Source organism: Callorhinus ursinus, unplaced genomic scaffold, assembly GCF_003265705.2.
Source record: "Callorhinus ursinus isolate GAN/ISIS: 27379988/994484 unplaced genomic scaffold, GSC_fseal_2.0 scaffold11, whole genome shotgun sequence".
Classification (NCBI taxonomy): Eukaryota; Metazoa; Chordata; class Mammalia; order Carnivora; family Otariidae; genus Callorhinus; species Callorhinus ursinus.
In genome coordinates, this window is record NW_027397073.1 from 59,680,484 (window position 1) to 59,707,765 (window position 27,282).

Consider the following 27,282-nt stretch of genomic DNA (forward strand, 5'->3'; position numbering starts at 1 on the left):
CATTCAGGAAGCCTGTGGCTACAAAATAGAATACATATGGCAAGACCACCACCCCACTATAAAACTCCTGACTGCCACAGTTGCTGAGGCATGTTGATACATGAGGACCCATAGAAAGCTGGTCACATTTTTGAGTAACTGATGACAGAAAGAAAGGTCTCAAAAAGCAGCTTCCTGGGAGCACCGCCATCTTAGTGAAATGAGCTGCCTTGTGCTTCTCCCTGACCCTTGGTTTCGGGTCAAGACTGGAGATGAAAGGTGATGAGAAGAGCAGCCAGGACATGACAGTCTCTGTTTCTCTGCAGCTGTGTGTCTTCAAGCTAGCCAAGTCCTGGCCAACCTTAAACACGTTCATCAAGATTATTAGGAACTTGGTGGGAGTGCTGGGGAACCTCACCATCATCCTGGCCATCCTTATCTTTGTCTTTGCTCTGGTGGGCAAGCAGATACTTGGGGATAATTACTGGAACAACCGGCATAATATCTCCATGCCCAATGAAGAATGGCCACGCTGGCACATGCAAGACTTCTTCCACTCCTTCCTCATCATCTTCTGGATCCTGTGTGGAGAGTGGATCGAGAACATGTGGGCCTGCATGGAAGTTGGCCAGAAATCCATATGCCTCATCCTTTTCTTGACAGTGATGCTGCTGGGGGACCTGGTGGTAAGTACTGAGCCCCCCTGGGGGCACTGTCTTGGGGGCCATGGAGGAGACTTCTGGGTTATCCTAGAAAGCTTTGAGGTTGCACATTTTTATGCCCCCATCATACCTCCCAGACTGTAATTCTTCAAACTTTGCAAAGTCATGTGGGGCTTTTCTAAGCGCTGTCCCATGAGAGGTGACTTGCTGGTGTGAGCACATAGGAGAGGGATGGAAAGACCTGTTTAGAATCTCAGTTCTACCACTAGTAAGGCTGGAAGACCCAGCACAAGAAACAATCTCATCCAGCTTTAATTTCCTTACAATCAAGAAAATAGTGCTTGCTCATAGGCTTACCCAGGGAATGAAATTACAGGAGATGACATAGGCAAATTGCCTAGTGCAGTGTCTAGGCCACAACAGGAACTCAGTAAATGTTAGGTGTAGGATGAAGAAAAATTTCCCTCCCCACTCTAGGGGTTCTCAGAAGATACTTTTCTCTAGGGGTGTGAGAGCTGACTGATTTCTCTAAGTTACACAGGTCCTAGCTACAAGCAGGAGGGCAGGCACAATGGGACAAGATGAAAGAGAGAAGCTGGATCATGGACCACATCCAATGCCACAATGTCAACAACAAAATCCACCTCCACATTTGGGGAGCCCCAGGTGGCCCCAGCACCCCTTCTCTATCCTAGTTGGCCCCTTGCCCTCGACTTACCCCTACCCACTGTGGTTCTGGGCACCCTTGTTGCACCAGCACTGGCTACTGGAGGGGGACATATGGATCCTCAGAAGTCCCTTTCTTACTGCCCTGAAAGTCAACCAAATTGGATTCTTTTCCTATAAGAGTTTTGCAAACACAAGATAGCTAAACCAGGAGAGATGAAACAACAAATCCAGACTTTTCAGTCTTTCCCACCTGGGGCATGGAGCCAGAGATGCCTTCCCCCCCATTCCTGAGTTAGGGGGTTGGCTGAAGATCCTTTCTTCCAGGCTGAGCTCAGCATGCCTGCAGAGCTACAGGGGCCCCAAATCCTCAGGCAGGAAGTTTCCCTTTCTGAGCACTTTTACAGCCCTCGGGTAGTTTCCTCTTTACAACCACTCCAGAAGGGAGGGAGTCCCCACTCCCTGCTCATGGGGGAAGAACATGAAGTTGGAAACAGCAAGGAGATTGCCCAAGATCCCAGAGTGAGGAAAAGAACCCAGGGCTTTGGCAGATGACAGTGGTCTCAGGGCAGACCCATTCGTGTTCCTCTCTCTTTTCCCCGAATGTCCCTTGGTTTGGAAGGTATGATCCTTTTCTATGGCAGAAAATGTGCTTCCAAGCCTTGTCCACATGAGGCAGGTTGCTTGGGACATCCCAAGACTCCCCTCGGTGGCTCTCAAAATGTCCATTCCCCCAAGAGGGAAAGCATGTTGGGTGGGCAGGGAGAGGCCCAGGTGTGGCTGTCCTGCCCTCCGGCTGCCAACCTGGTGGACTATGGAGGGACTCAGCTTGTCGTTGGTCGAGCCATCTTTGCTTCCACTCCTTCTCTCCAGGTGCTCAACCTGTTCCTCGCCCTGCTGATGAACTCCTTCAGTGCTGACAACCTTGCAGCTCCAGATGAAGACGGGGAGGTGAACAACCTGCAGGTCGCCCTGGCATGGATCCAGCATTTGGCCATTGTACCAGGAAGGCCATTTGCTGCTTCTTCACCAGGCCTTGACTGCTGCCCTGGCCCAAGACAGAGCCCCAGCTGGTGGGGAAACTCCCCCTCTCCAGCTCCAAAGCTGAGAACCACATTGCTGCTGATACAGCTGTGGGGAGCCCCAGAGGGCTTCCAGTGTCCAGAGGGCCCAGGGACGACCACAATGACTTCATCACCAATCCTAACATATGCGTCTCTGTGCCCATCGCCGAAGGCGAATCTGACCCCGATGACCTGGAGGAGGATGGTGAGGAGGATGCTCCGAGCTCCCAGCAGGAAGTGATCCCTCAAGGGCCGGTGAGAATCCTCACATGGGACAGCTTCAGGGCTGGAGTGACAGGGGCAGAAGGGAAATTAGAATAAGGAGGTTTTCCAAAATCAGGACTGGCACAGCCTTGATGAGCCCCGGGCAAGCCAAGCATAGGAGCACCTGATGTCAGGAAGCAAATACTATGCCAAGCTTTCTGGAGGACGTGGCATTTGAGCAGGGCTTGGAAACAAAGGGTCAGAATTCCCCCGGAAAGTAGAGAGCAGGGGCAGCACCTTAGTCCCAGGCCACTTTGACGTTCTTGGGATTGTGTTTCACACAACTGCCCCGCTTATTTCACCCAACTCAGGCTCTGTGCCTGAGATGCTAACAAGACTCCTCTCTAAGAACTAACAAGACTCCTCTAAGAACAGATGTTGTCCAAGAGTGAGATTTATCTGATCTTCATCGGAAGCCTAGGGAGTCCTGCTCGTTATGTGACTCATTTATCCAGCTTTTCCCAACAAAGGATGTCACAGGAAAATGACACTTCTGCACAATATGGGAAGGAAGGGGTCCCTGTGGGGTCTGGAGACAGGCAACGCTGCTGGCCAGACCACTAAGTGGCCTCAGACAGCTGTGCTTTGAGTCCGTAGCTCTACCACAGCCTTCTTCCCCTGCAGCTGTCACTTCTCGTGTGTTCCAGCAGCTGCTATTATCCGCTGCCATATTTTACATGTGTGGGTGACAGCTGAGGGCAGGGCGTCACCATCCCCGGAAAAAAGGACATGACCTCTGTGAAGACTGTCTCCACTCAGAGGCCTTTTCAGTTACTTTGGGATTCTTGGGGGACTTCAGATAGCCAAGGTTGCTACCGCTCTGACCTCTGGACAAGTAATAATGGTCATGGCTAACATCTATTGAGCCAAGCACTTCATGCCAAGTGCTATACAAGCATTCACCTATTTAGTCATCAAAAGCACTGAATAAAGTAGATTTTGCCTTCTCAATTTTGCAGGTGGGAAAAATGGAGATCAGGTTAAATTTATTTGCATAAAGCCACATAGCTTGTAAGGAATGGAGTCGAGAGTTAAACAGACATGGTTAGAGAAACTCTGGGCTCATGTCTTACAAGCATGTGTGTATGGATGCATGTACGTATGCTGCAGAGATTAGGTCCTTAGCTCTGGCAGACTCTGAGGGTGCAAGATGTCTTCAAACTGAGAAGCAGTCAGCTGAGGATGGGCACAGGTGTCCAGATGGGACCCTCGCTCACTAGCAGGAGCAGCTGCAGCAAGTCGGGAGGTGTGAGGGCCACCTGGCAGCCAGGAGCCCAGGCTCTGGAATGTCCTCTGAGGACCTGGCTTCCCACGTGGGTGAGAAGTGGAAAGATGAGGCTGCTGCCCAGGCCCCTGCAGAGGTAGGTATGTGAGCTTTCAGGAGAGGCTGAACAGCCTGCCAGACCCTGACTGGTGGGATGGTAGGGGCTGGCGGATGGGGTGGCTCGGGAAGTGGTATTTCAGACTGCAGTTGCCCACATAACCTCATGTCTCATCGTGAGTAGCGTTCAAGTCCATCCTAACCTCTGGGCTGGTCAGCACGATTTCAGTGGAAGGAAGGGGGTTCAGCAGGATGGGGGGTAGGGGTTGATGAGGATGAGATCCTCCACCTCTCTGAGTCTCCTTGTCTTCATCTCTGAAACTGAATGGTAATGCCTACCTGGTAGGATTCTTTTGAAGCTTAAACAAGATGCTGCTTGTCAAGAGTTTCGTTCCTGCCTAAGATGAAATAAGTGCCCAGAAAGTGACAGCCAAGAAACAAGAGAACAAAAGACAATGCGCAGAGAAAGTGTGTTTCTGAGCCAGCAGGTGAAAGTCAGAGTCACTCGGGGGTGAGGAGGTCTTCCCTGTGACTCCCCCCACCCCCACTCTCTTTTGTCCACACCCTTTTTCCCAGCCCAAAACATTCTGGTGCTCTGGAGAGGCAGTCTGTGTGAGTACTGTCCTGACAGCCTTACACAGACTGGGCAGGAAGCAAAACTGGGGTTTAGGAGTGTCTCACAAGAGCTAAAAGGAAACTTCATGGTTTTATGACAAATCTTTGAAGAAAACACACTACAGGGAAGAGGCATCTAGAAAGATTTAGCATTGTTAATACCATGGCATTAAATTCAGGAATTGAACTTGACACCTGGCCTCTGAGTGCTGACGCCGTGACAGGCACCGGGCTGGGCAAAGATAAGGAAGACATCATTCATGCCCCAAGTTATCACGTCCTTCAGCTTGAGGAATGTCAGGCACTGGCTGTGTGCCCCTGGGCAGGGTCGACCACAGCAGTTGAGAGGAGAGGGTGGGCTGAGATGGGGTTGGGGGACCCTGGGGTGAACAGAAACCCCTTGGTTCCTGCTGGACGAGGATTGCCACCTTCTACACGTTTCCTTCTCATGTTTCCTTCAGAGCATTCTCAGGATTCCCCTGGCTAGTTGTCTCTACTCAGTTTTCAGTACACATCTGCTGGGTACTGGTTTGGTTTCAGTTTGGTTTGGTTTGGTTATTTTTTGTCCATGACCCTGGCCAGGCAGAGAAGGGCCTGACAGTGACAGATAGGGACCCACCCCACCATTTGGGTCCATTAGCTGAGCTATCAGGTTTACTAATATGAGAGCAGCTTCAACTCCTAATTGAATTCATCTGGAGGCATTACAGGGCTGGAGCTGCCAGGAGGGCAACAGGGCCCCTGCCCTATTGCTTCACGATTAAACACTCAAGTCCAGTAAATGCTGCGAGTCTTTATCTGTGTAATTATGCTGTCTTGGGCCCTTGCCAGCACTCCATCGGGGGCCTGGAGGTTTAAAGCCTCCCACTGTTAAAACTCTGGGGCTCCATAGAGAGCATCACTGTCTGGGCCTCAGGTGGTGAGGCACCAAACACACAACGATCCCTGTGGGGGGGGATCCAGCCCGACGGGCTCTCCCTGCATCTCGGAGCCCAGGGCGAGAGTAAAGAAACAAGCCTGTAAAGAATCCAAGCTTCAACTCATGTAGCATCTCACATGCCACAGGGTGGCAACATTTTCAACTGTGTTTGTGTGCCAACCTGGGGAATTGGTCCCAGCAGAATTCCAAGGGAGAAATAGCATGGGCCCAAGGCATCTCTCTACTCAACTCTTGTTTCGTGAAGCTAGGTCGTCTGCCCCATGTGTGCGTGTAGTCCTAAGTGCCATCCACTTACTCAAAGGAAAAAAACTGTAGAGACCCCGTGCCTCAGCAAAGAGCGCCCTTCCTGAGCGCGAAATTCATCTGCCGTGTATTTCTGTGAAAGCATGAGAAATGGGACGTAAATGTAACTCTGACTGAAAAACAGACCTGTAATGAAGGCTGCTTTCGAATCACCTCATATTTTAGAGGGTTAGCACTGCTGTGCCCTGCATGCCTAGATGCCTAGGTACCAGGCCACTAACACAAAGAATCAATGCTGCAGAGTTACTGGCTTTAGCTAACATTGTGGCTCTTGAAGCAGGAGGAAATGTACAGTGTACATCTGTGAGAGATAGGGGAAAGGGTCCCCTATGGGAAATCGAGGGAGAAACTGGGTCATGCAGGAGGCAGGTGTCAACTCACCTCTTGTTTCATGAGGCTAATACCGTTGCCCCGTGTATGCGTGCAGGCCTAAAACCACCCACCTAACTCAAAGAGAAAAACTGTAGAGAATCCGTGCTTCACCTTAAAAAGCCTTTCCTGGGATCGGAAGCATTTTGTTGTGTGCAGGCATGAGAGCACTGCAAGTGAGTCCCAAACCTAAATCCGACTGAGGCTCATGCCACGGCAGAAGGCAGAACACGACTCCCCACTTGTTTCATGAAGCTAGCACTGCGGCCCCGCTTTTGCAGGAACTCTAATTGCTAGCATACTAACTCAAAGCAACAACAATGTAGAGAAACCGTGCTTTAACTACTGTCGACCTCTCTGAGGGAGGATGCAGTTTACGGGGTACCGTGTGTGAGAGCCTGGGGAACGGGTTCCATACCAAAGGCGAATGAGAAAAGGCCAGTGCAGAAGGCACATCTGGACTCAGCTCTTGCTACCTGAAGCTAACACTACTGCTCCATGTGTGCTTGGAACACTCAGTGCTCAACAGTGACTTGGAAGAAACAAGCCTGTAAAGAATCCAAGCTTCAACTCACGTCACCTCTCCACAGGGTGGCAACATTTTCAACTGTGCTTGTGTGCCAACCTGGGGAATGGGTCCCAGCAGAACTCTGAGGGAGAAATAACCATGGGCTCAAGGCACCTCTCGACTCAACTCTTGTTTCCTGAAGCTAGGTTGTCTGCCCCATGTGTATGTGTAGTCCTAAGTGCCATCCACCTAACACATAGGAACAAAACTTTAGAGACCCCGAGCCTCAGCAAAGAGCATCCTTCCTGAGAGCGAACTACAGCTGCTGTGTGTTTTTGTGAAAGCATGAGAAATGGGACGTAAATGTAACTCTGACTGAGAAACAGACCAGTGAGGAAGGCTGCTCTTGACTCACCTCATGTTTTAGGGGGTTAGCACTGCTGTACCCTGTGTGCCTAGATGCCTAGGTACCAGGCCACTAACACAAAGAGTCAATGCTGTAGAGTTACTGGCTTTAGCTAACATTTGGTTCCTGAAGCGGGAGGAAATGTACACTGTACGTCTGTGAGACACCGGGGAAAGGGTCCCATACGTGAAATCGAGGGAGAAACAGGGTCGCGCAGGAGGCAGCTGTCAACTCACCTCTCGCTTCATGAGGCTAATACCGTTGCCCCGTGTGTGCGTGCAGGCCTAAAGCCAGCCACCTAACTCGGAGAAACAAACTGAAGAGAATCCGTGCTTCACCTTAAAAAGCCTTTGCTGAGATTGAAAGTATTTTGTTGTGTGCATGCGTGGGACCAAGGCAAGTGAGTCCCAAACCTAAATCCAAGGGGGCTCAGGCCGCAGCAGAAGACAGAACACAACTCCCCTCTTGTTTCAGGAAGCTAGCACTGCGGCCCCACTTTTGCGTGCAAGTCTAATTGCTAGCGTACTTACTCTGCGAAACAGCCCTGTAGAGGGACCATGTTTTAGATTCCATCGCTGTTCCAGAGGGTGGAAACGCGTTCAGTGTGTGTGCGTGAGAGCCTGGGACACGATCCCATAAATCACTGGGCGAGAGAAACACCTTCATGCAGAGGCACCTCTCAAATCAGCTCTAGTTTCACGAGGCTAGCACTCCTCCTGCATGTGCGTGCAGACCTAAGTTCCAGGCACCTCCCTCAAAGGAACAACACTGTAGAGAAACGGTGCTTTAGCTACCACTGATGTCTCAATGGGAGGAAGCAGTATACTGTGTACTGTGCGTGAGAGCCTGGGGGACGGCTTCCCTACGAAAACCCGAGGGAGAAAAAGGCCGGTGCCGAAGACACCTCTCGACTCAGCTCTTTTGTCTGAGGCTAGTACCGTTGTCCCGTGTGTGCGTGCAGGCCCAAAGCCAACCACCTAACTCGAAGGAACCACACAGTAGAGAATCCGAGCTTCAGCTAAAATAGCTGTTCTTGAGGGTGGAAGCATTTTGCTGTGGGCATGCATGAGAGCACTGCAAGTGAGTCCAAAACCATTTTCTGAGTGAGACTCAGGCCACAGCAGAAGGCAGAGCAAGACTCCCCACTTGTTTCATGAAGCTACCACTGCGGCCGCACTTTGGCATGGGTGTCTAATTGCTAGCGTTCTAACTCGAAGCAACAACAGTGTAGAGAAACCGTTCTTTAGCTACCTTCGACCTCTCTGAGGGAGGAAGCCGTTTCCAGGGTACCGTGGTTGAGAGCCTGGGGAACGGGTTCCATACGTAAAAGTGAGGGAGAAATACGCCATTGCTGAAGGCACCTCTCGACTGAGCTCTTGCTACCTGAAGCTAACACTACTGCTCCATGTGTGTTTGGAACACTCAGTGCTCTTCACTGACTTGGAAGAAACAAGCCTGTAAAGAATCCCACCTTCAACTCACGTCGCCTCTCCACAGGGTGGCAACATTTTCAACTGTGCTTGTGTGCTAACCTGGGGAATGGGTCCCAGCAGAATTCCAAGGGAGAAATAAGCATGGGCCCAAGGCACCTCTCGACTGAACTCTTGTTTCCTGAAGCTAGGTCGTCCGCACCTTGTGTGTGCGTAGTCCTGACTGCCATCCACTTAACACAAAGGAACAAAACTGTAGAGACCCTGTGCCTCAGCAAAGAGCGCCCACCTGAGCGCGAACTTCATCTGTTGTGTGTTTTTGTGAAAGCATGAGAAATGCGACCTCAACGTTACTCTGAGCGTGAAACAGGCCTCTAAGGAGGCTGCCCTCGACCAACCTGCTGTTTTAGGATGTTAGCACTGCTGTACCCTCTGTGTCTGGATGCCTAGGTGCCAGGATACTAAGTCAAAGAATCAAATCTGTAGAGTTACTGAACTTTAGCAGCTAACATTGCTGTTCTTGAAACTGGAAGAATTTCGTGTTCGTGTACGAGAGACCGGGGAAAGGGTCCCATACGTGAAATCGAGTGAGAAACTGGATCGTGCAGAAGGCAGCTCTCACTCACCTCTTGTTTCATGAGGCTAGTCGCGTGGCCTGGTGTGTGCATGCAGGCGTAAAGCCAGCCACCTCACTCGAAAAGACAACACTGTAGAGAACCCGTTCTTCAGCTTAAATAGTCTTTCCTGAGAGTGGAAGCATTTTGTCCTGAGCGTGCATGAGAGCAGTGCAAGGGAGTCCGGAGCCATATTCTGAGTGAGACTCAAGGCGTCACCTCCACCTTGGCTTCACTGTCTTCCTCACGATAGAATGTTCCCAAGCCAGGTCCTTGAATTACTGGGGGGACAAGGGGCTGCTAATTTGTCCCCCTCTCCTACTGAAAATTAGGTTTTGCTTTCTTCCATCACAGACTGAAAGAAGGCATCCTATCTTCAAAAACAAAAATGGACTTTAAAAATTCACTTGTACCTTCACAAACACTAGGAACTTATGATTGAAATCATTTGAAATTTGTTTGATTTTATCTCTAGGTTGCTGCTTTACAAATAAGCAAGTTTGTGAATATGGATTTCGATTTTCACTGATTCTTGACCGAGGCATACTTTGAACTATATTTTTAAAAAGCCCTTTTAAAATAGCATTTAAGGAGAATAATTAAGGTTCTAGAAGTCTGTATGTCCCAGCACAACACACACACTCACACCCCTAAGAGAGCGTGTGTGTACTGTAAGTTCATCCATCCCCTCAATCCCGGGAAAAGATCCTAAAACCTGCCCAGAATGTTTAGGGAGAAGATCTAAACCCATCTTCAGTGCCTCTCAGTCTTCTGAGTTATTGTCTTAATTAACCGACTTCTCTTGCTACCTCCAAAGGCCACTGGCTCATGAAGCAGACTAAGTGAGTGTAGACAGAAGTGGGATCCAGCATGAAGGTTTCCAGATCCTTTTGCATTTCCCCCCAGGTGGTGGTAGATGCCCTGGTGGGTGCCATCCCATCCATCATGAATGTCCTCCTCGTCTACCTCATCTTCAGCATCATTGGTGTGATCTTCTTTGAGGCGAAGTTTGGGCAGTGTATCTAGAAAACCAATGGATACTTTTCTCTTGTGCCTCTGTCTATTGTGAATATAATATCTGACTATAAAGATCAGAAGCACAGTGGCAGCTTCTTCTAGGTCAATGTGAAAGTCAACTTTGATAATGTTGCGATCGGTTACCTAACACTTCTGCAGGTGGTAAGTCTGGAGATTAACCATGTCTCTTCCTTTGGCTACTTGATAATGTGGATGGTCTGGTGTCTTCCAGAAGTTGCTTTGTAGAGACTTTGCAAGGGCTAGCAATCAGTGTGAGCTGAAGTCACTACTTATTCCTACAGACTAGCATGAGGCTACAAGCAATGTCACAGTGGTACAGTTAGACAAGTGTGGGCTGGCAGCACAGAATAAAGGGATGAACCTGCAGTGCAATTGTATCAGGTGATGATTTAGAATTCACTATTTGTACAAAATAGACACGATATAGCCCCCTGTTCAGTCCTCTACTGCAGATCCTCTCCTAGACAGTAACGATTGTATTCCAGGTCTATTATAATGATAGAAAGTGGTGGTGGTGATGGCAGGCAAACACATTCACACACCCATTCTTTCATCCATACCTTGCCCTCATCCAATCAGGTGTTGATGCAATTGCTGATACATTTGTCACGCAGTTACCCACACCTTCCTACATCCCACTGTTTGTTCATGATTGGTTCAACAAATAATCCCTGAGTAGCTGTGGTGGGCCAGGTGCTGTGCTTAGCCCTTGCAGGTATAGAGGACTGCCTCCAGGGGGCCCGTGATATGAGAAAAACAGACAAGTGAATCAAAACGGAGTTCGGTGCAGATAATGCGCAGACACTGAGTGGCCTCTGCTCCTTGTTTCCAGGCAACCTGTAAAGGCTGGATGGACACCGTGTATGCAGCTTTGGATGCCCGAGATGTGAGTCCAGCCTGCCATGCCTTCTGCCTTCCCCTCGGTGCATTCCACTCACATCAGTCTATTTGAAATGGGCTGAAGGTGGCTTTGGTACCAGATAAGGCAGTCCCCCAACAGCCTGGTCTTATCCCTCCCTGGAGCAGTGTCCAGCTGGCCCTCTATTGAATGTTTAAGCCAACCTCACCTTTTCCCTTACAGGCACACTCCCTGGGCTTTTCAAGTTCTCCTGCTCACCATTGAGGAAAATGTCAGATAACCTCTCCAGGATTGTGTGTAAGGACACTCCCTGGGCAGAGGCAGGAGCAGGGTGGTGGCTACAACAAGGGTATTATCATGGTAGCCGGGGGGAGGAGATGGACGCTGCTGAGGAAAGACCCTTTGCTGCTGTGGCAGAGCTGATGCCCTGCCCCAATTCCCTTGGCCCACCTCTTGAGGTCACTCTGGTGCTGTGCTTCTGATTCTCTGAGACTTGACTTTCTTCAGGGTCAGAGTTTGCTCAGCAGCCCCTCCCCTAAGGGCAGGGGATTGAATGTTCATAGGGACAACCCTCACAGATAAGTCTCGGGAGTCTGCAGATAAATGCTCCAGCTTCCCAATCCCTTAGAGGTACAATTCTGAGGTGCATTCTACACAGTTCATTGGAGAACCCCAACAGGATGGAACACCAGTTGCCTCCCAGTGATGGGCTGCTTATCAACACCCCCTTTGGCTTTTCTCCTGCTTACCTTCCCCCTCCCTCAGTCCTGCTTCCTGACTCCCGAATAAACCACCCTCCCACACCCAGGTTCTTGTCTCAGGGATGAACACAAACATACACCCACCTGCTCCCCATGCCTCACCTTGTCTGTTCACAGGTGAACTTGCAGCCCAAGTGGGAAGACAATGTGTACATGTACTTATACTTCATTATCTTCATCATTTTTGGTGGCTTCTTCACACTCAGTCTCTTTGTTGGGGTCATAATTGACAACTACAATCAACAGAAAAAAAAAAAGATAAGTGGGGCTCAGGTGTTTCCGTGAATCTTCCACTCCCTGTCCCCTGACTTCATGACTAAAGAAAACACTATTCCTAGCCCTCGTGTCTCACCAGGAGCCCAGTTTTGGCCTTTAACACCAATACCCACCTTTGCACCCTGATTGTAGCCCTTACCCCTGCCTGGTGTCCTGGGGCTACTGCTGGAAGAGCTGCATTTCTCTGTGTCAACAATATCCCTGCTTCTGTCTGGGTCCCCTTCCACTCTCCCAGAGTGCCCAGGTCTTCCAGCTGGAACCAGGTGTGCGGGGTGTGTCTCAGGGGACCCTTGGGAAAGAAAGGGCTCCAGCACTTGCTGCCTCTGTCTGGAGCTCTGACCCCCAGAAGCACCAAGTCAGGAGGCCTCAGCAAGGGCCAGAGCTCCAGTATTGGCAGAATCCCAACCCTCCTTGGGATGGGGAGAAAGACCTTTGCCTCCATGGATGCTGACTCTGATGAATAGGAACCGAATCCCAGATAACCTCTCATGTTTACATTAAAATGTTAGGGCATTAAAGGTGTAAAATGCTTTCTTGTTACCCTCTATTAATCCTTTCATTTAACACCCTCCATTCCTCTGAGGTAGATGAAGCACCACTTTAGACTAATGTAAGCTGAAATCCAGAGGAAAAAACAGGGTCCTATGGATAAGTCACATGGATAAGGGCCCAGCGTTGGTTTTGGCATCATACCAACCTGGGCTTGCATTCCCAACTCAACCCCTTGCTCGGTGGCTGACCCTGGCAATTTCTAAAAACTCTCTGCACCTCAGCTTTCTCATCCATTCCGTGGAGTTAATAATACCTACTCATAGGATTCTGGTGAGAGGAAAGTAAAAGCCTGTTCAAGAAGGACCTAGTTTAGAGGTGCCTGGGGGGGCTCAGTCGGTTAAGTGTCTGACTTCAGCTCAGGTCATGATCCTGGGGTCCTGGGATCGAGCTGCCACCTTGGGCTCCCCACTCGGTGGAGAGTCTTCTTCTCCCTGTCCCTCTGCCCCTCCCCCCTGCTTGTGTGCTCTCTCTCTCTCTTTCTCTCACTCGTTTTCCCTCTCTCAAATAAATAAAATATTTTAAAAAATAAAAGAAGCAACTAGTTTAAGACTGAGCTATTATACTAATATAATTCAAAATAAATGTCAAATGGCATAGTCTTCCCACCTATAGGAAGTCCTTGGCCAGAGTTCTGGGCATAAGAAGTGGGCAGCCCTTTTCTGCCCCAGAAGGACTCAGCAAGACAGCTGTGAAGTGCTGGTCAATGTCATTAGCACCCTAGAGGGCTTTGAGACCATTCAAGCAATCCCTTCTCCCATTTTATAGATGAGGCAACTGAGTACGACCTTGCCAGGGAGTTGGCCATGTTAGGTGATAGAATGAGATAAACCAGGGTTGAAGTTGGGTGGGGGTATTATATTTGCTGACTCCTTGCTCAGAATTTTCAGTGTTGCCCTACCCAGTGCTCCCAAACCTCTGCCCTGCCCCACTGAGATGTCTCTCCCTGGAAGCTCTCTCTATCCACAGATTTTCTTAAAATCTCCTCTCAAATCCCAGAGATCTCAGCCCATTTCCCGAGCATTTGCAGTGATCTCAGTTATACAAACATGCTATGGAAATGCGAAGAATTCACATTATGCCAGGGAGTGAAAGGTGGGGGGTTGAATGAAGGAGGTCTAGAGGGTCCTCAAAAAAAACCCAAAGCTAAAGGAGGAAGGCATTTTTGATGTTGGAAGTTCTGGCATTGTAATAGCAGAGGGCAATGCAAATGGATCAAGAGTTCTCCAAAGACCCTTGGATAAGGCAGTAACTGTCCTTAGCTCCTCCTCTCCAGGAAGAGGTTAACGGTTTGGATCTCAAGGTCTTTGCTGCAGAAGGAGGCCCTGAGGGAAGCTCTTGTCCCTGGCAGGAACTATGATTCCAGAAGCCCAGTGGTTTTGACTAAAATGATCAGGCTGGTTGCAAGGCTCCGATTTAAAATGATATTTACCTTCTCCTTAGGTTCCACTCCCAAGTTCTTCCCACCCTCTGCCCATGCAGTACCTCTGGGTTCCTGCAGGAGAGACATAAACAGGCTTTGTGCCAGAGACTCAGGCAGGGAGTCAGAGCTGGGGCTCATTCCCACCCACTCTGTCACTGGTTGTGGCACCTGGGCTGGACACTGCTTGATTCTGTCCTTGACATGTCTTTCTTCAGAGAAGGGAGAAGGTAGAGATGTTCTTATTCTCCAGCATGCTCTGATTTTGGTACTCCAGGGAGTTCTTGTTGCTTTAAAAACATTGGTGTGTTTTATCCTCTCCTGTACTTAGGGGGCCAGGACATCTTCATGACAGAGGGGCAAAAGAAGTACTACAATGCTATGAAGAAGCTGGGCTCCAAGAAGCCCCAGAAGCCCATCCTATGACCTCTGGTGAGCCCCAGAGCTTCCCTGAAGCAGAATGTGTCTGGAAATCCAACCGATAGCTTATTCCAATGGTGGGTAAGGGTTGGCCAGCACTCTCTGTGAAGGGGGAAATCTAGATTGAATTTGGGGATGATGTAATGAGAGTTCCCAGTCCCAAGGAATGAGAAGTCTAAAAGAAGGAACTTTGATCTTCCAAATATCTCCCACAGGTACTCCAAATAGACCTGTTTAGGGAAGTACTGAGTTCTGCAAACAGTTTAGGGTTCAATCACAGGATTGGGAGCAGGTTAGGCTAAATGATACTAAATGTGGTAAGAGCCCTGAAATGAAGCATTTGTGTGGTTATGCATCATGATCTAGGTTGCAATGAATCTCCAGGCTCACCCTAAATTCCACCCCATGCCTACAGTAGACAGATGGGAAATGGCCAAAACCCAGGCCCCTGGGATCCTGGTCCCCATCACGGTCATGGTAAATAGGAACCAAAAGTTATCCCATTGTTGTGTTTAAAGATTGACCAAAACTTAGAGCTATACTCCACTTCAATTCCTTTATTCACAAAAACCCTAAGAGACATGGCCTTTTATTCCCCGATGAAATGCAACACTCAAACCATACATATTATCACCTCAGTTCTTCTCAGTCCTCCACCAGAAGATAGAAAATGTCAAACCTCTAGTTGGCTTCCGTTGAGAGTGAATGAACAGGTTTGAGAGTGGGAGTATTGTTATGTAGGAAATGTACAATGAAACTTCTTCCAAGAATTTCTGAGCCATCAGAATGGAACTGGCATCTTGTCCGTTTACATAACCTTTCTGTGGTTAAGATGCAGTATCTGTGAAGAAAACTACAGGTGCTTATGCCATTAGACTCCCCACCACCACCACCACCACCACCATCAGGGCAAAGCCTAAGGACCTACAAACAAAGGAGAGGAACTTTCCCCAGAATTAAGGAGACATATATTCTATTGGCCAAGGCATTAGGATTTCTAAATCAAGGCATGGGGTTTGTATAAGTTACTAAAAACATCATAAGCACATAGTCTTGAAAACATTTATGGGAGAAAAAAAATGCTATGACCTTTGGATATACTTTCCTTGGAAACAGTGGTCATAAATGTATCCCTATGGTCAATTCTGATAAGAAGTGTTATAATGAGGGGTGATAGGATGTTCAGACCTCTGTAGGGGCAGAGATTTCCTTCCAAATCCCCCATCAAATCAAGATATCTGGGGTTGAGTGAGCCTTAAGCCTCAGGGAGTACCCCTCTGTCAGCCAGTCCAATGGGCAGGAACAAGCTCAGAATTAAAAGATGTAGGTAAATGGGCTAAACCCAACCAATCAGCATCAAGTCAGAGGAGGAGGAGCCTGAGACTTACAGAGAAACAAGCAGCTGAGTCCCTGCTGGCCTTCACTTGGTGGCTGGACTGATGCTCAATCTACACTTGAACCAGATGGTAAGGAGTCTGTGCTAGGGACATCCCTTGGCAAAATCATGACAATTGTTAGTACCTTGTCCTACACGCTGCTCAATCTCTCTATAACATCTCAGATTCTCCCCTTTTATCAACTAATCCCACAGGCCACCATAGCTTCCTCCTCTCAAGGAGGACAATTTCACTGGGATAGGATGAGCTGCATTTCAAAAAGGGACCCTGGAGAAGACACTATCTTAATACAAAGGTAGGAACCTAATGTTGAAATTCCAGGCACTACAGTCAGAGTGGAAGCCAATGGTTGGGCAGGAAGACCTATGACAAAATCACCATTTCTCCTAATCAAGCCATAACCAAGACCTTCCAAGGTTGGCAATGGGGGAGGCTCGCCACATGGATAAGGGAAGTGAGACCTCACAGCCCAACTGTGTTTCTGAGATTCATCATCCCTTTGGGTGGGAAGGGGGTGAATTACTAATTAACTATCAATACTGTCCTAGCTTTAGTGGAGGAATGTGGCTCTCTCCTTAATACTCTGTTCCAAGCATAGCCCTTTGTTCCCCTTATCATAGCCGAGGCAAGTCTGGAACATTTAACCAAGACTTTGAAGTCTTAGGGGTTCCAAAGGGGAAATCAGCAGAGCGGGGGCCCAAGCAGTAACTGCATTTGGCTGATCTCCAGGGTCCACAAGTCTTGGCCCATCCTTGCTCCTGGCCAGCATCCATATGGCAGACAACATCTTGGCACCCACCACCCAGTGGGACAAGCCTGATCATCTGGCTTCCTCAAAGTCCAGAGCCAAGAAAGAAACACAAGCAAAAAGAGAAATCCCCACTCCTACCTAAGATTCACCTTCCCAGATCCAGCTCTCTTTTCACTAGATTATTGGCCCTGGAATGCTCATCTTCTTCCCTTAGCAGTCCCAACAGGTTAAGCTGGTCACATAAGCTGAGCATTGATACAGGAGTTCTGATCCACAGGTGCATGGGTGCCATTTCATAGCAGGGTCAACCTGGGATACACGCGCGCGCACACACACACACACACACACACTCACACTCCTCCTCACCACTGGCAAAGCTCAAGTTCTAAATTGTATGCTTCTTCCATAGGAAAGACTACAGCTTCCACAAGACTGGGAAATTTTATTCTATAACATTCCCTGCTATAGAAATTACTAAAAACAGGTTTCACATACTTCACTTTATAGGAAAATAATAGGCTCTAGGATATCACATCATCACTTCATCATCTCTGAGAGCCCTGAGAGTTGCAAAGAAGTGAACCCTGCCCACAGGTTAAGCCAAGAGCAGCCAGCAACCTGCTCCATTCCCCAGCATCCAAATATCCAGGGCAAACTCAATGCCTACAACTTAGTGATGTTGTCACCTGCTCTGTTTAATTAGAAGTTGTGTGGTCATAAATGGCCCTTTATTTTTTCACCATGTTCAGTGATGAAATGGAAGTTATTAGTGGCTCTTCAATCCCTCTCCCACTCCAGAAAAGACATGGGCCAGCAGTTATGCCCAGAGCCAGACCCACTTGGGTCTGATTCTTTGCTCTAACCCACAGGGTAGCAACCTCTACCCAACAGAAACAGAAAGCAAGACCCAGCCTCTGTCACAGCCCTTCTCCCCCATGTCTGCTTTGCAGGTCCTGTGAGCTCCCTGATGAGACTCATGACAGGGTCCTCTCTGCCTCCACTCATGCAGAGTCCGGCACATAGTATACATTCAGTAAGTGCCTGTTGTATAGAATAGAGTGGCCTTCTAATTTTATTTGAGGTGTGAGTAATTCAGAGCTGTTCATTCTGTCATCCATTCATTAATCTATTTATTGAGCATCTACTGCATGCTATTGGGGATACTCGGCAGACACTGGGGATAGAGCAGTGAGCAACACATACAAAGTTCCTGCCCTTGAAGAGACTATAATCCTGTGACATAGGAAAAAAATGGGTGTTATACACAAACAATGAATCATGGAACACTACATCAAAAACTGATGATGTACTTAATGGTGACTAACATAACATAATTAAAAAATATATTTAAAAAATTAGTGAAAATCACACATGTACCAATTCACAGGTTGCAGAGATTCCTAAGAGAGAAAGAATGGGGTGAAGAGCAAAGGGTGCCTAGGACTGAGGCTTGAGGTACTCTAACATCTCAGGGTTGCATGAAGAAGACTCAAAACAGAATATCCAGAAAGGCAAGAAAAGAACCAGGGAAGTAAGGCATGACGGAGACTAAGAAAGGAGAGTTTCAAGGTGGCAGGTGTGGCAAGCAATGCCAAACAAGTGTCCTTGGATTTACATTCTGGATGTCATTGGTGATCTTAACGAGAACCATCTCAGTGGCAGGATGGGGACAAAAGCCATTTGGAGGTGAAGTGGGGAGTGAGGGGGAACAGTGATTGCACAACATGCCTTCAAGAATTTGGCTGTGAAAGTGGGGGGAGAAGTAGTGTGGTAGCTGGAGGGAGATGTAAGGTTCAGGAAGATTTTTTTTTTCTTTAAGCTAGGAACAGCTAGGTCATGAGAGATTTAGCTAAGGAACCAAGAGGTAGTAGCCAAGAGTGGAAGTCAGGCCAAAAGCCTCACTCCTCAGTAATGAAGCCGAAGGACCAGGAGGTTGGTAAGTGGCAGCAATGAAGAAGAGATGAAGGTAAACTACCTAGATGACACAAGCTTCAAAGGAGGAAGGGTTTTGCAAGATTCAGGAGGAGCAAAGGTCTGGAAGTTACAGTGGGAAACAAGAAGGACTCCAGGCCTACCCTCTTGCCCTGGAGTACTTGGGGTGGGGGAGAATGAGCAGCCACTGAATTTGCAGTTCTTGAACTCATCCTCTGCAGGCACTATGGGAGCACAATGTTAAATAAGACATGGCCAGGGCGCCTGGGTGGCTCAGTCGGTTAAGCGACTGCCTTCCACTCAGGTCATGATCCTGGGGTCCTGGGATCGAGCCCCACGTCTGGCTTCCTGCTTGGTGGAGAACCTACTTCTCCCTCTCCCTCTGCCTACTTGTGCTCTCTATCTCTCTGTCAAATAAATAAATAAAATCTTTAAATAAATAAATAAGACATGGTCCCATCCTCAAGGAGCTCACTATCTAGTAGAGAAGAAGTGAAGCACACAGGAAATGCTAGAACTCAAGACGGACTACGAAGCCTGTTAGAGGAGAGAGGAAATAGGCAATGTGGTGTGATGTGATAGGTGATTAGGGAGATCTCCCTGGAAGGGGCTTAAGAAAAATGGATCACTCAGGACTATTGGGATTTAGATAGCCAGGAGATGGGATGGGAACAGCTTGAAAATGGTGCACCAGTGAGACAAAAGTGCCTGGTGACTTCAAGGGGGTGGGAAAGGCAACAAGGACTTGAATTGAGGCATTGAAGAAGAATCAACTAAGAATAAGATTTTGGAAGGAGTAAGGACAGGACTTGGCTTCTGTTTGGATGTGGTGTGAGGAAGATAACAGACAGATTTTAGAAAGCCATCTATGGAGAATGCAGCCTCTCCAGATGCCTCTTGTATGTTGGCCAGAAAGGCCCTGATGGACCATCTCTTGTTTTCTCAGAACAAGTACCAGGGCTTTGTCTTTGACATTGTGCCAGACAAGCTTTCGACATTGTCATAATGGTCCTCATCTGCCTCAACATGATCACCATGATGGTGGAGACTGATGAACAGAGTGAAGAAAAGACAAAAATCCTTAACAAAATCAATCAGTTCTTCATGGGTAAGTGTGTCATGAAGATGTTTGCCTTGCAGCATCACTACTTCACCAAAGGCTGGAATGTGTTTAACTTGATCGTCATGGTCCTCTCGATTGGGAGTAAGTGGGCTTACAGGTGGTGGGGAAGCCCAGACTCTGCTTGGGGTTGTTTGGGCTGTTTTTTTGTTTTGTTTTGTTTTGTTTTGTTTTGTTTCCAAAACCAAGAGGACAACAAACGTTTTTAATATACATTACATGTTAGAGGAGCCCAGTATTTGCTGCTTTCCAAAAGCGGCAGATTTAAAATGCCCCTGTCCTCTCTGTGAAATGGAGAGTTTCCATTGGCATTTTCCATGCTGTCACAAAGTGTTTTTAGGCACCTACTGTGTGCATAGCCCATTGCCTGAACTTTGGGGCTGATGGGGACAGTCAGGCACTTCTCCAGAGAATATCTTCCAGAGGGCCTTATCTTGATGGTCTTCAAAGAGGAGAATGGGTGGTACGATGTGAGGTGAGTCATTAAATACTTTCTGGAAAAGGAGATGGTTGCCAGAAGAGTGAGCAAAGACTATGAGTGTTCAGAGGAGATTCTTAAGTCAAAGATCTGCAGTTAAATCATTATATAACTGTCCACTTAGGGAATGTGAGTGATAGACAAGTCAAAGATCAATGCCAAGAGATCAATGCTCTTAGGGCCTAGTCTGGGTGTTTGAATGATAGGCCCAGTATTTGGGGGCCAATGAGTGTTCAGAGAAAACGCATAAGGTCAGAAACGAAAGTGGGGAATGGAGCCACCACAGTTGAGTGCTTGCTGACTTCTGAGGACTGGGCTGGGCTCCTTGGGAGCCTTCACAATGGCTCTCTGAAGGAGTGTTATTATCTTCATTTTATACATTTAAAATTGAGCCTTACAGATTAAGAAAGTTATGCAAAGTCATACAGTTTGTAAAGGGTAGAGCTGAATTTAGACCAGGCTAATGTCCTTCTAATGAACTAGCTGCCTCCTACCAACAACCAAGAGAATGTCCTTAGCCTTCTTGTGGTTGAGGCACAGTTTAGCCTTACAAAGGCCAAATGACAGTGCACCAGGTTTACTTTGCATTACAAATATATCCTGACCTGTTATATCATGACCTGCTTAATTTTCATGTCAGAACATTGCTGTAGATTTAATTTTCCATTGATTTACCATCAAGAGCTAACAGCATCTAAATACAACTTGGCAGCACTTCATCCATCTCCCCACCCTGGTGCTGAAACACAGCCTTGGGTTGTGTTTATTTGTTTGGGAGCTTTACGTTTATTTTTGTTTTCTGTTTTGTTTTGTTTTCCTGTTGCTGCTGGTTTTTTGTGGGAGGTTTGTTTTGTTCGTTTGCTTTCCAAGTGAGAAACTCTAAAGGTCATTTTCAGTTTACAGTAGAGAAGAGAGCTTGCTTATGTGACTTCCCTTAACAACACTATAGAAATAAAATATACTCAAAGTACTCCATCGTATGATGGGGACACCTTAACTACCAGTGCCTATGACCTGCATAGCAACACCATCCACTGGTTAGAAATCAGTCATAGAGACAGCTGGAAAACAAGTGAAAGAACCCACCTCTTCATCCTTCTGCCCTCCCCCTCTCATTTTCTTCCTTCCCACTTGCAAGACATGGATTGAGTATCTAATTGTTACAAGTATGAAGACTCATACTACCTTGAAGTATTATGTAGACTGGCTGGCTGGCAGAATCTTAGTAGATTATATAGACACATACCCCACGCTGTGGAAAAATATCCCAGTTAAACTTGCTTTAGGAGAGGGGCTTTCATAAAGATTTTATAATACAATATTATAACTACTTCCCAAATCCCTTCCTGTTTCCTTCCTCCTTCCAACACAATACTGTGACCACCCATATTCATATGACAAAAGGCAGGTAGGGGAAGAGCGTCAAGGGAACCCTGGCAAGGAGAGAGAGCTTGCCACTACTCTCACCATTTGTCCTGAGAGATTTTGAATCCTGTCTGACCTAAAGGCTTCATCTAATCTTTTGTGGTCCCAGTAGACATCCACGGCCCCAAGATCAAGCTTCACAAATTTTCAAGTTAGATATCATATAGGGAGACTTTTACATTCTTCATCTTTCCAACTCTGTTCATAGTTGGGGGGTGGGAGGGCCATAACTGACACTAAACAAGCCCATCTCCAGGCCCTAACATAGAGTTCAAACACAGCTGGAGATGAAAGAAACAAATAAAAGCCATTATGCAGACAGCTGGCCATTCAAAACCTGTCTACTTTAGCTGTCAGCAAGCTGCCCGACTCTTCAGACCACCTTATAATTAACACCAGGCTCTGTACAATGATCCACAGGACCATGTACAGGAACTGAGTCAATCTTCACAATAGGAGATGGGGAGATGAATCACAGGGGATCCTGGCCTTCACAGAGCACAGGACCAGGAAAAGGTGGACAAAAAGACATGTCCCAAGGCTGAATTCTCAGGGAAGAGTAGGGCCTGTGTCATAGAGAGAACCAGACAAAGGCTGTGTACGTGTGGAAAAATGTGTAGTCGCTTCCAGTTAACCTAGGCTGCGGAAGATAGGGCTTTGACCATGGAGGCTGACTAAGAAGAAGACATTCCGGGTAGAGAGAAAGAAAGATAAGAACATGGTGGGAAGCATGGGTCTTACTTAAGAGAGAAAAACTTATGCAATGAGCACGTGCTGAGCCCCTACTTTATGCCAGCCACTGTGCAAGGTTCAGAAGGCCCAGAGTCCTTGAATACAAATACTCACATGGAGATCCATACAGAGCAGAGATGGGACAGTGATTGCAGCCAGCTTTGTCAGGGCTCATGCTTGCAAGTACTGATTAGATCATCCCCCCCTCTTCTAAAGGCCTGTATTTTCTGCAATTCTTACCTCACTTGAAAATTACTTCTCCCAGTGCTCTTCCGAGTCATCCACCTGGCCCAAATTGGTCACATCCTCAGGCTGATACAAGCAGCCAAGGGAATCCGCACACTGCTCTTTGCCCTCATGATGCCCCTGCCTGCTCTCTTCAACATAGGACTGCTGCTCTTCCTTGTCATGTTCATCTACTCCATCTTCGGCATAGTCAGCTTCCCCCATGTAAGCGGGGAGGCTGGCATCAACAACACGTTCAACTTCCCAGACCTTCGCCAACAGCATGCTGTGCCTCTTCCAGACCACCACACCAGCTGGCTGGGATGGGCTCCTCAGCCCTATCTTCAACACAGGATCCCCTTTCTGTGACTCCAATCTGCCCAACAGCAATGGCTCCTGGGGGAACTGTGGGAACCCAGCCATGGGCATCCTTTTCTTCACCACGTACATCATCATCTCCTTCCTCATCGTGGACAACATGTACATTGCCATGATTCTGGAGAACTTCAATGTAGCCACGCAGGAGAGTAGCGAACCTTTGAGTGAGGATGACTTTGACATGTGCTATGAGACCTGGGAAAAGTTTGACCCAGAGGCCACTCAGTTTATTACATTTTCTCCCCTCTCAGACTTTGCAGACACCCTTTCAGGGCCCTGCAAATCCCAAAACCCAGTCGGAATATATTAATCCAGATGGACCTACCCTTGGTCCCTGGAGATAAGATTCACTGGACATTCTTTTTGCCTTCACTAGAAATGTTCTGAGAGAATCTGGGGAGTTGGATTCTCTGAAGGCAAATATGGAAGAGAAGTTTATGGCAACTAATGTTTCAAAAACATCCTATGAACCAATAGCAACCACCCTGCAGTGGAAGCAGGAAGATATTTCAGCTACTGTCATTCAAAAGGCCTATCAGAGCTATGTGTTACACCACTCCATGACAATCTCCAACTCCCCCAGGTGTGCCCAGGGCTGAGGAGGAGGCTGTGTCACCCCTAGGTGAAGGCTTTATTGTATTCATGGCAAATGAAAATTGCACACTCCCAGACAAATCTGAAACTGCATCTACCACATCTTTCCCACCATCCTACGACAGTGTCACTAGAGGCCTTAGTGATCGAGTCAACATGAGCACATCTAGTTCAATGCAGAATGAATTATGAAGCTGTCAGTAAGAAAGCAACTGCCCTTGGGCCCTAGGGAAGACACTCCAGCATGGACCTAACCAGTCCTGATGTGACCTTCAGCTCTGTGATAACTCTTTCCCACTAAAGGTGGCACCCAGTTACCACCTCATCAATGCATGCCACCGGTCACAGTGTCAGAACTGGGCAGAGAATGCATTTGGTGCCCACCTTTGGAGAAGCCCTCAAAACCAATAGGAGTCAGAAGCCAAGAGCATCTACACTGTGACAACCATTTGAATTTCATTATCAGGTGGTGTATTCTCTTACTTGCCAGAAAATGTCCTTGGTCCTTTTATTTTAATTGTGACCAGAGCTTCCATTTACTCTGATAAACTTCTCAGGACCAGAACTTCCAAAGATATATTGGCAAGGATGTTGTTGAAGGTCCAAGTTAGTCCTCTGTGAAACACCACACTGAAATTGACAATGTTATTTAGGATTCTGCATGACTGCATGTTGAGAGCTGCCAGACAATTGCTCTTGCCCAAGGTAACACCTGTGGTCTATGTCATGAAAGGCCTTTGAGATAGCCATTAAAATTAATATTTGTAAAGGTATATCAAGACCAATGTAACATCTTAAAGAATCATTTTTAAAAGTTATGTGATACTGACATGTGTCATAGATCACTTCTTCATTTTCAGGGTTCCTGATATTATTTTGCAGTTTGAGCTTGAATCTAGATGAAGCAGGAAGGAACACTGTCCTGAGAGTTTGTTTTAATCCTAAGTATTCCACCAACTGCCATGCTGCCTGCACCACACTCTTTCCCTTCTGAACCTCAGTTTCCCCACTTGTAAGAGTGGTGGGAGGTGGGAGACAAAATGGACACTCTCTATAGTCCTTCCATTTCTTGCTTTAGAACAACTCGTTGGTGCTCTGCACCAATTTAGATAAGGAAAACACTCCTGAAGTTACAATGGCCAGACTTTTCTGCTGTGTAGCTAAAGAGGTAGCTTTTGGATACATTCCAGAACCTGTTCCACATCTCATAGTCAGGCTTTAAGAAGGACGGTTTTCACATTCTCCTTGGGCCAAGATTCCAAAATTAGTATCATCAAAAGAAATGGGACATTATGAAAAAGATTATCTGAAAGATAAAATGTATCTCAATATTTTCTTAAATACATCCTGCAAATGTTATTAAGTACCCATCATATGGCAGGCACACTCTAAGCACAAGAGATAATGGAAACTAAGCCCCAAATGATTAATTGGATTTATGCAGTGAGTGGAGAAAGGGTTGTCAGAAAAGAATATTCAGGCCAAGGAATGTGGTGGGTCTTAAGATGAAGGAGAACAAGGAGTTTGTGTGACAACATAGGATGTAAAGAATCATAATGACAGCCATGATCTTCTGTCAGCCCTTGGGACATTTCCTGCCACAATAACAAGGATCAGGTCAATTTGTTGACATATATTTGATCACTTCATAAGATTCCCCATTTGTATAATTACAAACCCTAGTGACTAGTCCACCATACATGCCTCATGGGTACAGATTTTCTGAGGTCTTGATCTCCTTTCTCTGTCATTGTTGACCCATCAGAGGCTGAAAGGCTGTCAAGGTGTTTGTTGGGGTTTGTCAGCACCCAAAGATGTAGGTTAATAAGACAATGATGGAACAGCTGAGGGCTGGGCTGTCCCAGTACAAGTCAGATGTTCTACAGGTGTGTGGTTTGTATCTTAAGGATGAGTTCAACAAAATGGCTCTTCTCATGGGTTCCACTGAACAAAGGAACACAGATATCAATGGTGTTGCTTCTTCAACATCAAAATCCCATGCAGTCAATGAAAATGCCATCTAAGACAGCTGGATGGACAGAGAGGTTGGGGACTGGCTTATTTTTACGCTATGTGTAAATGTACCCAATCATCACACTAGTTTTATTAAGTAGATGATATTATTCTCAAAGAGATTCTTGATACATTTTTTGTCCCAGGATGTAAGTTGAATTGTGCACCACCCCCCGCCCCCACCAAGAAAAAGTTCTATTGAAGTTCTAACCCATGGTAATAATAGTCACATGCAAATGGGACCTTATTTGGAAATAGAGTGCAGATGAATCAATCAAATTAAAACACAGTCATACGGGATTTAAGTGGATTAAATGGGCCCTAATCCAATGATAAACGTCTTTAAAACATGAGGCAAATTTGGACATAAACACACAGGGAGAAGAATGCCATGTGCAAACACACACAGAGTGAGAAGGCAGCTTTGTGAAGACAGAGGCAGAAATTGGCATGATGCAGTTGCAAGCCAAGGAATGCCAAGTATTGCTGGCAAGTAAGAACAACTAGAAAAGGGCAAAGAAGGATTCTTCTCTGGAACCTTTGGAGACAGCATAGCCCTATCAATACACTGATTTCAGACTCTGGCCTCCAGAACCAGGATAGAATACATTCCTATTATTTTAAGCCACCTACTTTGTAGTACTTTGTTACAGCAGCTAGCAAGCTAACACACTCCACATTTATTTCCATACAGATGCATTTCCCAAATTATGATGGCAACCACTGGAAAAGTAATGCAATATGCACAGCTTGCATTGCCCAGAGTTTTCAGAAATTTATTTAGTGCAAATGCAGGCTTAGCCCTTGAAAATTTCACTAGATCTAGTTTCAAAGTTCAGCTGGTGGTCCAATTACAAGAGAGGAGCAAATCTGAGATGTCCAGGGCAGATGGAGAGTCAGAGCTAGCTTCTCAGCCTCACCCATAGGAAATGGCACTGGAATCTCTCTGACCCAGATTATGAGTATACCTAAATGCTGAAGGGAAACAAGAGGCAGAACAGTGGTCTGACTGTATAAATATTTGGAACCTGCAGGATCCTTAAAATGTCTCTACCATAAACACTACCCTGACATTTTTTTGTTAAGATTTTATTTATTTATTTGACAGAGAGCACAAGCAGGGGGAGTGGCATGAAATACCTTATCCTTCTAATGGGTTTAGGGCATGAAAATTTCCCAAGGACACCCCACTCCAGCTCAGGAAGCTGAGGAGGCCACGTCCTGTAAGGGTTACTGCCACGGCCCGGACTGTGGTTCTCAGGTGCCTCACTGAAGGCCCTGGTCAGATGAAGGGATTCTGCAACTGTGGGGGGACACATAACAACAGTGTCTCAGGGTGACGCTTGTCTCCCATAACAGCGCTCGTCTCCCCTTTGGTTTTAGGGGAAGGTTGTCAGATTGTGGTGACCCAGGAGCCATCACTGGCAGTGTCTCTAAGAGGGATGGTCATACTCACTTGTGGTCCTAGGCTTGGGTAAGTCTCTACCAGTAACTGCCCTGGCTGGTACTAGCAGACCCCAGGCTGGTTTCCCCACCCCCTTATCTACCGGATAAAGAACCATCCCTCTGAGGTCCCTGATCACTTCTCTGGATCCATCTCTGGGAACAAAACCACCCTTATCATCACTGGGGCTCAGCCTGAGGATGAGGCCAACTATCACTGTGCTACGTGGGGAGTGGTGTGCATGGAGTGATTCAAATCTATGGGAGAGTGCAGCCAGAACTTCTCATGGGCTCAGAATGGCTCAGCCCTTAGAGGCAGGAGAGAATGTG

The 27,282-nt window shown here is 47.2% G+C and overlaps 1 pseudogene; it reads left to right on the plus strand.

Annotated features, from left to right (window-relative positions):
- The first annotated feature begins 251 nt into the window (after window positions 1–251).
- Window positions 252–23,725, plus strand: LOC112835032 (sodium channel protein type 10 subunit alpha-like; annotated as a pseudogene).
- The last annotated feature ends 3,557 nt before the right edge of the window (window positions 23,726–27,282 follow it).